This window comes from Plectropomus leopardus, chromosome 3 (assembly GCF_026936395.1).
Source record: "Plectropomus leopardus strain MGB_pleo_1.0 chromosome 3, ASM2693639v1, whole genome shotgun sequence".
NCBI classification, from domain to species: domain Eukaryota; kingdom Metazoa; phylum Chordata; class Actinopteri; order Perciformes; family Serranidae; genus Plectropomus; species Plectropomus leopardus.
Window position 1 is genome coordinate 25,530,910 of NC_142178.1, and position 9,628 is coordinate 25,540,537.

The 9,628-nt window shown below is 37.0% G+C and overlaps 1 long non-coding RNA gene across 1 annotated transcript in view; it reads right to left on the reverse strand.

Moving 5' to 3' along the window:
- Positions 1-204: 204 nt before the first annotated feature.
- LOC148190002 (uncharacterized) overlaps positions 205-9,628 on the reverse strand; it is a 34,990-nt gene continuing 25,566 nt past the window's right edge. Inside the window, exons 2-3 of the long non-coding RNA XR_015776278.1 lie at positions 4,146-4,211; positions 205-1,601 (exon numbers count right to left, since the gene is read on the reverse strand). This is a non-coding gene — a long non-coding RNA (uncharacterized LOC148190002). The remainder of the gene's footprint in view (positions 1,602-4,145; positions 4,212-9,628) is intronic.

Below are 9,628 nucleotides of genomic sequence, written 5' to 3' on the forward strand. Positions count from 1 at the left end.
TACATCGGCAAGCAACTTAATAAGAAATGGCCCAAATATTATCAACAAATTTAAAGGACATTACAAGAAAATTACTGGAAAATGGGGAAAAAAGAAAAATGGAAAGTAAAAACCAAACGAAAATCAAGAAAATAATCCCAAGAAGGTGTCAAAAATTTTTATTTTCTTTCTTATTAAAATTATCATTTCCTTTTTTCTCTCCTTTACTTCTGTAACATAATAATAATAAACTGTATACACTGCAAAGTAACAACAGCAGATTTCTGTCCCTGATGAGCTCCACGAATAGTGTTGGATATGTCCATATACATGAGGGTCAAAGTTCAGGGTGCAGTGTTATGAAAAAGTAGTATGTCCCGACTGTGTGCATACTTCATGCAATAGTACATACAATGTCAGGGCAGCCGTAGTACCTACTAAAACTAAAAAGAATCAGTATGCTATTCAAGAGTACCCACAAATCCAGTGATTTTAAGAGGTAAAAACACTGAATGAAGCAGTTTCACGTTACAAAATCAGTGTTTCTCTAACACTGTTTGACCCATCAGAGAGTGGCTGTTGGCACAGCAGCTGCTCTGCACTCACCTTTTTTTTCCAATAACTCAAGATCCATTCAGGAAGTTTTTACCCGAAGCTGAATTACCTGCAGAGGTCTCATCCTCTTCAAAACAAATGGAAATGAAATTTAAACTGGTAAAAACACTGAATAAAGTTATTACATGTTAAAAATCTGTGTTTTTCTGAAAGGGCTTGTTGCGAGGGGACTGCTAACTACAATGGCTGATGCAAAAAAACAAAAGGCCCCATCTTGAGTCAGTGTTTGGTTTTTCTGCTCTGTGCTGCTGTATAAATATGGTAGTGCAACATGGCGGACTCCGTGGACGAAGAACCACTCCCTATGTACATATAAACAGCCCATTTTGAGTTAATGAAAACAGAACAATTCTTATTCTCAGGTGATTATACACCAAAGAAAACAAACCGTTTATATTTTCTGCCAATATATCCCCCTACAAACTACATATTGGACTTCAATGGGGGGTGAAGCAAACGGTCAGTTGGACTTGGACTGAATTGAATTTTTGAAGTCCTAGCTACAGCCCTGTTGTTAGCCTTTTAATAAGCAGGTGTCAAGTGTTGATTGAAATTCGCCGCATGGAGATGCAATATGACAACATGAAATTGAACTTGCAAAGGTTTTTATTTGCTCCATATAACATGTTTTGCTCTCACACAAGTGTCCAAATTGTCCTTCACTGAACTATGGAGCTGACTCCCTGAAGCTCTGTAGCGGACGTTCTTTCATACCCCCGGAGGACCTTGAAGTCTGACCAATGGAAGTTACACTATAACAATAAACCTGCCATTAATGAGTGCACTTTGATTTGTCTTTTGCACAACCCCTACTGCTGCATGGTGGCGGTGGTGGTAATGAGTCACTCTGTAGCATTCATGCAGGTTGGTGGTTGCTGGGGAATGGCTCTGGATCATGAAAGGCAGTTGTAGCCAGCTGACTGACTCCCCTCTTCACTGAGTTCCTGTGCATGCTCCGACTGAACCATCAATGAAAAGCCACTTTCTTCCCCCTCTCTGGTGCGTGGCTGCACAGGAGAGAGAGAGGGAGGTGGGAAAACGACGGACAATACAGTAACGCAACGCTGGCCAGACTCACAATGTGAGGTCTCTGTGCCCTGCTGGACCAACAAACAAAGAAGTCTTTCTCAGGATTCAACTGCTTCCCCAATCCCACGCCAACATTCCTCTGCACTTTAATTATGCAGCAAACACATGCATATTCACGTGCTAATCACGTCACCTTGCCCGGGACACCCTGTAAAGCAATTAAGCAAGCAAAGGAACATGTGATCCAAGTGGACCAATACATAGAAAGGACATTACTGTCTAGTGATTGCATAATCCTTAAAATAAAAGACTGGCTGATTACTTAACTGGTGTTATAGGGTCCCACAGGGTTTCATGCTGTACTGATCCTTACAGCAAACTACTTTATATGGCAGCTACAGTCACCATCAAACACACTGGACGGAGACATCTAAAAGCTAGAAATAACTGAAAAAACCCAAATTGTACTGATAAGGCAATAAAAACAATATGTAACATATAATAAAGTTTTTAAAAATGTCCATTTAGTTCTACAACATAAAATACATCCACTTAAACCCAATTTTTGAACTTTGAATTTTTAAATTTTTCCTTGTCTTAAAAAAGGAGGTGACTAACAAATTTAGTATGTAATGTGCAATGGGGCTTTTTAAATAAAACATAGTATAGCTGATTATACATATATATATATATATACATACACACACACACACACACACACACACACACACACACATATATATATATGATCATTATGAACATATACACTGATTTTTCTGGAATTCATTCATTTATTTATTTATATCTTGCACTGTACTAAAACATTTTATTCTTCCTATATGTATTCATTTTCCACTAATTAAAATGTTTCTTTTTAAATTCTGCTTATATTTCTTTTTTTGTTTCCTCTTTCTTTTACATCTTGTCTCAGTGTCTTTTTATGCTCTTTGTAAAGCACTTTGAATTTCTTTATTGTTAAAAAAATACTACACAAATAACCATGCTTTGCCTTGATTTGCACAGCTATAACACACCAGATAATATACAAGGGTATACACATGATCCACAATCTTGAGTGTGGAAAACTGGGTCATAATATGCTTAATTGATAAGTATAAAAGTGATTGTATTTTATGCACATAGAGTTCTTCCAAACAGTGCACAAGTTAATTAACTCTTATGAACTCTTTGCACAAGACACTATAATTTCAGTGAATGGGTCTTTCCATGCATGTTCTCAACCTGTCAGTATAAACCTGGAGACTTGCACAAATGTATGACCCACTGATCAAAGATAATGATTGCTCTGTCCTGAAAAAGCATGCAGGTCATGTCCTGGACTATTGGACTATTGTACCCATTCTCAAGATATGATAATTCATTTACTGCTGTATCTTGCAGATCTTGAATTTTCCAATGAACATATGTCAATCAGGCACCAAACAAACAAACATACAGACAAGACAAAAAAAAATCTCATATTTTCTATGATGATTGAATAAAACAGCTTCCATTGTCAGCTGGTAGGTGTGAATCACATTTCAGGTATGATATAGTCTGCTGACAACAGAAAAGAGCTGAGAGGACAGATCAGATCAGTTATATTTTATGATGACTTTGGCTGTCTCAGAGAATTCTCCAGTCATGAAAGAAGTCATGAACATACTTCTGGGGTCGAAATACTTGATGATGACGACTGCATTTTCATTTATTTCAAATTTTGCCTAAAAAAGTTCAATTTGAAGCCTGTAATACCAGTTGTTTGGCCTTTGGGGGAAAATGTGACATATCATCACTTTTAAGTTAATATAGTTAACTTGTAAGCACACAGTTACAAATCCAGCTGTTACACAACAGCACTATTGTTTATATGGACAAATACTCATTGACTTTTGACTCTGGTTTTGGTCTCTACCATTTCCTGTTCAAAAGATATGGCTCTTTAGCTGCTAAATGTTCCACTATTTTCACTGGCTAGTTACTATCTTTCTGCTATTTTTTTTTCTTCTGAAAACAGCTGCCTGCTGTAAAAATAACTCTATGAGTGCGATGAGAGTGAACCAAAACACTAAAGTTGTGGACCAACAACTAAACAATTAACTGAAACTTGCAATAAATTGGTAGAGCTGACGGGAGCTGCAGATTCAGGTGATAACTCTCTGTAGGTTCATTACAACAAGTAACCCCTTTCACACTATCACAATGTTTGAAACATTGTTAATGTAATACTTTATAATACAGTTACATTGTAATTACCCGACACACAGTTTAAGTCTTCTTAACTCAAAGTGTAATATCATCAATTAATACATGTAAAATACTTCCTACTGTTACTTAAATGTATAGATACAACAGAACAAGGCAGTAACAATTGGGAATTTTAGGAGAAAGGAGAGATTACCTATCCTGTAAGTATTCTGTAACCACTGGGCACGGGGCACAGTACTGTTACAGAGCCAGCAGCTTTAAATTTCACTGCCTAAAATATTAAAATTTAAAGATATAAACTCCTGGTGACATACCTTCAGTGTCCACAGTGGCTTTACTTTGTATAGAGGCCAGAGTTATTCTTCCAGCAGTAACAATATCTTCAAAAAAAAAAAAAAAAAACAAGAAATTGATCATAAAGCAACCTCATTATGACAAAGTCATTTATTTTAATATTGCAACTATTCCTGTACTAATATAATATTGCAACTATTCCTGTACTTTTATATAATGATTTGTGTAAAGGTCTTAACTTTTCTATAGAAGCCATTTTCTGCTGATTATTCAAATACTTGTCTGATAAACTTCCTTCTTTTAACAAAGCACAGAAAAGGAAGGGAGGCAACCTGCTGATGAACCACAGCGATTATTATTGGCCTGCATACAGACAAACGCTGATGACATCCGAGAGGTGCACCACACCACTGAATCATCTTCCTGTTGATTTATGGGTTTGGACCTGTAGACAAAACAGCTGGGGGTGGCCTTTTTGAGAAGTTAAAGGGTCAAGCCACCAAAACAAAACAGTGCTTCCTGAGGGATTTCCTGCTCAACTACATGAAACAAATCCACCACAGGCACCACTGTTCATTTAAAATACTGTGTCTTGTCACTGAGAGGACGCCATAAACACTTTTCTCTGAAACACCAATTTCAGCAATTTAGATTGTTTGCTGGTTTCTTTTCTTTTTATCAATTTGGTAATTTAATTATTGGTGCATTTTAGAATTAACATGTTGTACATTTGCCTCTTAATTACACTTGACAGTGCTGACCTGAGAAAACCTAAAAAACATTAATCTACCTCCTGAATAAATTCTGTATGTGTGAGTAATGTGTTTTGTTGTTGTGTTTAGAGAGTGCATGTATGTCACAAACAGTCAACCTCTACTTTTAAACTCATCCTTTTAAATATCCATATTTATACATATTTTAGCTCACAACGGCCTTTTTATTACGTAAACTGTGATATGTCCATTTATTATACTCTGCATCAGCAACATTGATCATACAAATTGATTAGCATAGTATGTTGTAATTACCAGTGGTGGTAAGCAAAGTAAAGTATATTCTAACTGCTATTTTCCTCTACTACTACTGCACTGGATGGGCAGGCCTTATTGGGAGCCATAAGGACACAAGACTGTGATGCAAATTCAAAAAATGCACTGCAGGAATTAAATGATGCCAACAAGAGCAACATGCCAAACAACCGGACAGAATCTTCACAGTAGCTGCTGATTTTAATCAACTCATCCTTCAACTCAACAAGATGTAACAGGATCAAGGACATTGTAATTTCATTTTTTAAACAGAAAAAATGACAAAAAATCTACCTTCTACTTTCTTCTATCTTCAACTCCACAACATTTAAAAAAGAAATATTCTACTTTTTATTTCCCAGATTTTATTTGAAGGCCACAGTTACTTTGAATATGATCAGCTTATGTATAACTGTGATGCATTGTTATTGATTAAACCAACCGCAACAACATTTTCATCAGCCTTGACCAGTTTAAACATTAAAATGCTGCTCCCACAATATTGCATCAGTAATAATAATCAAAAAAGGAATTACAACACTCTGAAATGGGACATTTGCTTCGTAATGATTGCTCTTAATTTAATTGATGCTTTGATTACTGAAAAGACTTCTGTATTTCATTTTAGGTAAATGTATGAATGCAGGACTTCTTTGTGTAACATAGTAGAGTATTTTTACTCTATTGCCAGTTTTACGTGAAAGGTAAACCATCTCATTCTTAATCGCTTTCATCGAAGGTCATCACAAAATTAATAATTACTGTTTCATGTTTACTTTTTATTTGTGCCATGACAAAAACCACACCCTTGATGTTTAATTTGGTTTGCTGCATCTATTGTTCTCAACTATGATGCCAAGCTGTCACCTGTGGTAAGGAGAGAAGCTAAACCAGTGATGCTACTAAGCTACACACCTAATGGAAGATACTCTGACTGGAGTTTCTGAAATTGAGTCGACTTGATTTTACATTATGTTTACAAGCAGTGACAACGGTGTGACGGTGAGTAGTCTGTTGTTTTTTCTGAGTGAGTCTGTTTGTCATCATGGAAAAGCTGTTATGAGTTTTTTGCTATGAGTGTCAGGCGTTTATATGACTGTTTGTCCGTCTGTCTGTGCTGGGATTTTTTCAATCTGAGGCGTTGCAACTATGCAAGATGCATTCACAAAATTTTACATGTCACCACTGATGATTATGTTGTTATTCGTTTGAAGTTAGGTAGTGACATCAAGTGACCAAAATTCAGTGTCAGGACAATATCTAATACCAGTGTTGATTTGATGTAGAATACTGACGACAGCAGCATTGATATTTTGTTGGATTTAAATAGCGTTAAGTAACCAAACATCATCCTGCCTTTTAATTACACCTCATAATGCTGACTTGAGAAAACCTTAAAAACATTAATTTACTTCCTGAATAAATTCTCAATGTGTGAATAATGTGTTTTGTGTGTGTGTGTGTGTGTGTGTGTGTGTGTGTGTGTGTGTGTGTGTGTGTGAATGTCACACACAGTTAACCGTTTCTTTTAAATTCATCCTAGACTTGCATTTGTGACCTGATGTCTCTGAAAACATATGCTCTTTATTTACATGTTGTTTTAGCTCACAACAGGCTTTCATTACCTAAACTATAATATGGAAAGTCTTCATCAGCATCGTAGATCATACAAATTGATTAGCACAGTATGTTGTAATTAAAAGTAAAGTATACTTTAACTACTTTTTGCTTCTACTCCACAACATTTTAGACAGAAATATTATACTTTTTATTTGACAGCCACAGTTATTTTTTGCTTTGAACATCAAGATTTTATGTCCAAAACATATGATCCACTTATGTATAACTGTGACGCATCATTATAGATGAAATTGTGCTACAACATATAAATTAATTACAATTTCATCAACCTTGACCAGTTTCAACATTAAAATGGTGCTTACACAATATTGCATCAGTAATGATAAGGCAATATAACAGCCTGAAAGAGGAAATTTTGCTCATGATTACTTAGAATTTAACTGCTTTGATTATTGAAAAGACTTCTGTACTTCATTTTAGGTAAATGTTTGAATGCAGGAATTCTTTGTGTAATGTAGTACATCATTTTTACACTATTACCAGTTCCCACGTGAAAAGTATACCATGTCAATCTTAATTGCTTTCATCAAAGGCCATCACAACAGTAACAATTACTGTGGCATGGTAACTCTCAGTTGCACCTGCAATTACACCCAACTGTGATGGCAACCTACAGCCTACAGCAAGGAGAGAAGTTAAACCAGTACTGCCACCCTGATAAAGTTATTAATAGCCCGCATATCTAACTGACAATACCTGGAGGCCTCTGTGTGGTGTTTTGGCTTGATTCTTCGACAATGCTGCTACAGTTGGTAGTCTTTTGTGTTTCACTGTGTGTCAGTGGCATGTCATCTTTGAAAAATGGGATCCTATTCACAGCTGTTTTACATGGAACTCTGCCTGTCTGTGCTGGGATTTTTTCAATCTGGGGCGTTGCAACTATGCAAGATGCATTCACAAAATTTTACATGTCACCACTGATGCTGATGTTGTTATTCGTTTGAAGTTAGGTAGTGACGTTGAGTGACCAAAATTCAGTGTCAGGACAATATCTAATACCAGTGTCGATTTGATGTAGAATACTGACAAAAGCAATGTTGATATTTTGTTGGATTTAAATAGTGTAAATAACCAAACATATTCCAAATGTCTCGCCATCATGACATAGAAAAATGACATACAGTCATGTGGTATGCAGACCAAAATCCAACATCTACAAAACGCTGTAACGTTCTAATCCTAACGTCCACAAAATATGAAATACGCACATCATAAGACATTTAAAATATTGTTATACCAATTTTCATTCCAACAAAAATTTTCTGCTCTGTCTAATGCAAGAGTCCAACATTTTTCTGACAGCATATTGACGTCTGGTGCCATATCAAAATGAGGGCTGAGTTTAAAGATTTGTGTGGCCTGAGCAAGTGTAGCAGAGGAAGGAGAGTCGGAAGTAGGGAAAGTGCCATTGCGCCCCCCCACACAATAAAACGACATTAGAGATCTAGCGGTGATGAAAGCCCCCTGCTGCATCGCCTCACTTCACCATGTCTCAGCCAAAATGCTGCACATGAACACACCAAAATGAAGGCCAACCAATACATATGTTCTGTGCATGCATGAGAGGAGATACCCCTCCATACCAGCAGACAGTGGTAGTCTGTAATCATCAATTAAAAAGGGATTCGAGACCATCTTGATGCTAGTAAGCCAGTAAGTAGATTACCAACATCACACGATGTCTAAAAAACAAAGCATATTTACTATGTGCCAGTGAACAACAACACAAACTATTGGTAAAAGGTTTCTCCTGAAGAACTCAGTGGGTAAAAATCTTAATTATATAAGTGATCTCATGCCCTCTTGACTGGAGCTCTTTGTGTCTTTTCCTCATTTCCATTTCCCTTCTCTTGCACTGAGCTGTACAGCCAGTCAGAGTTCACAAACAAGCTCCGTCGTCAACAATTCAACAAGCTGAATCAGTCCAAAAAAAAAAAAAAATGACAAAGACCAGCATTGCAGGACACATGAAAAAGATTAGGGCCATGGATAAAGCCCCCAGCAAGTGCACCAGGCTCTGATGCAACTTTTACACCATCGGGGTTGGTCAAGTGATGCCAGATAGACTTGCCCATTGACTAACATCGGGAAAGAGATGTCTGTAATCGGTAAATAATTTCTTGTGAGCGTCAAAACCCCCACGAAATGACCCATTTCACTATCTAGATTTAAGCGATCTGTTTGATAACATTTGTAAAGATGAAAAAAGCCTCAAGATTATTTTTTTATACTGCCATTCAAGCTACCGAAGTGCTAAACCAGAACTCAGCTGTCCTGCCGGCAGAAGTAACCTGCTCAGCCACACTGTTCAGCTGCGCCATGTTCAGCTCGGCCATGTTACGCTGCGCTCAGCTGCTCTAGTGCATGTGCCTTATGGGTCAGTACATCAGGGTAGCCAGCACTGATTCTACACCTGCAAAAGAGCTTTCCAATAAGCAGCTCTCACAGGAATGAACGAGGCCCACTCCCATGGCTGTATCCAGACTTCCCATAATACAGCCATGCCATGGATGCTTAGTGATGGCCCAACACTGATTGATGGCCGACCGTTGGCTTGCAGTGTCAGGGCCTTTGAGTCACAGATCCCATCACAAGATGTTTTTTTCATGCCTTGAACACAGATGTGCTTGATATTAAAAATATATATAGGTATAAATTAATTTTAAAAAGATCAGCATCATACAACCATTAGCTAATTGTGTTCATATAGATATTACAGTTCACCTCTTTTTTTTTAAACCTCTGTTTTTTTTTTATTTTTCGTAGATTAAAAGGATTTTTTTCCCTCGTATCTAGCACACAGGATGTGTGTGTGTGTGTGTGTGTGTATTACG